The sequence below is a fragment of the Arachis duranensis genome, chromosome 2 (assembly GCF_000817695.3).
Source record: "Arachis duranensis cultivar V14167 chromosome 2, aradu.V14167.gnm2.J7QH, whole genome shotgun sequence".
Lineage (NCBI taxonomy): Eukaryota > Viridiplantae > Streptophyta > Magnoliopsida > Fabales > Fabaceae > Arachis > Arachis duranensis.
In genome coordinates, this window is record NC_029773.3 from 10208147 (window position 1) to 10209144 (window position 998).

A 998-nucleotide genomic window follows, 5' to 3' on the forward strand; every position below is an offset into this window, starting at 1 on the left:
TAAATATATCATTTTATTATATCAAATTCAATTTTAGTTGAACCTTAATTAAATTTTTAAACTTTTAAAACTTTTATCCTTACGAGTTTGGTCACCGGTTTAATTTTCAGAACTTTGCTCTTTACATTTACAATGCTGACCAGACTAGTTGTACTTTTATCTTTCATAGTTAGATAGCTGTGTAACACTAAGGAGCACAAAATAATACACTATTAAATAAAGGAAAGGAGTCTAGATATAAATAAAATACAAGGACGGACTAAAGCTTCAAAGTCCAACTATTCTTAAAATTCTAATTCTAATTTAATTTAATGTTTCTTTTTATATATATACCTAATTAATATTTATAAGTATATAACTAATTTAGTATTTGATTTGTAGTGCATATAGCATCTTGCTTATTATGAATAGACTAAACTAAGTGACAGAATATAATTTAAAAACGAAATTAAATTAATTTGAAAGATGAAAAAAGAATAGGCATATGGAAGAAAGCCAACTGGATAATTAATTGGATTGTCCATACGTTACAGGTCTATGAGGCTATACAGAGACAGAGAGGTTTGAATCAGAATCAGAATTCACAGAACTTAGCTGTCCAAATTTTACAACGCATGCAGAGATCCCTCAGTGGGATATCATCATAAATATCAAACCTTTTCTCACATTTACGAATGTCTGTCCGTGACCAAATTTTATAACGGTAAATTATACTCATTTTTTGTTCTCTTTCTACTATTAAATCATTTCATACAATATGATGTGAATTCTATTGCAAAATTATCCCATCTAATTTTTGTATAAAACTTACAAGCTATATATATTCCTATCTATTGTGTTAATATAGACATATCAAGTCAAAAAATATATCACCTTGTGAACATGATATAATGTTGCCAAAAGTGTTTTGAAATAATGTTTCTAGTAATATCTTAGTGAAATAAATATTAAAAATAGTATAAAAAGTTATAAAAATTTTACCATGATTTAATTCTTTA

General features: G+C 26.0%; 1 protein-coding gene across 2 annotated transcripts in view; it reads left to right on the forward strand.

The window, feature by feature from the left end:
- Nucleotides 1-777, forward strand: part of LOC107473487 (pentatricopeptide repeat-containing protein At3g63370, chloroplastic) — a 6239-nt gene extending 5462 nt beyond the window's left edge. For both annotated transcript variants that reach the window (XM_052257038.1, XM_021136300.2), the window contains one exon: nucleotides 534-777. The gene's annotated coding sequence lies outside the window, so the exon portion shown is untranslated. The remainder of the gene's footprint in view (nucleotides 1-533) is intronic.
- Nucleotides 778-998: the final 221 nt, after the last annotated feature.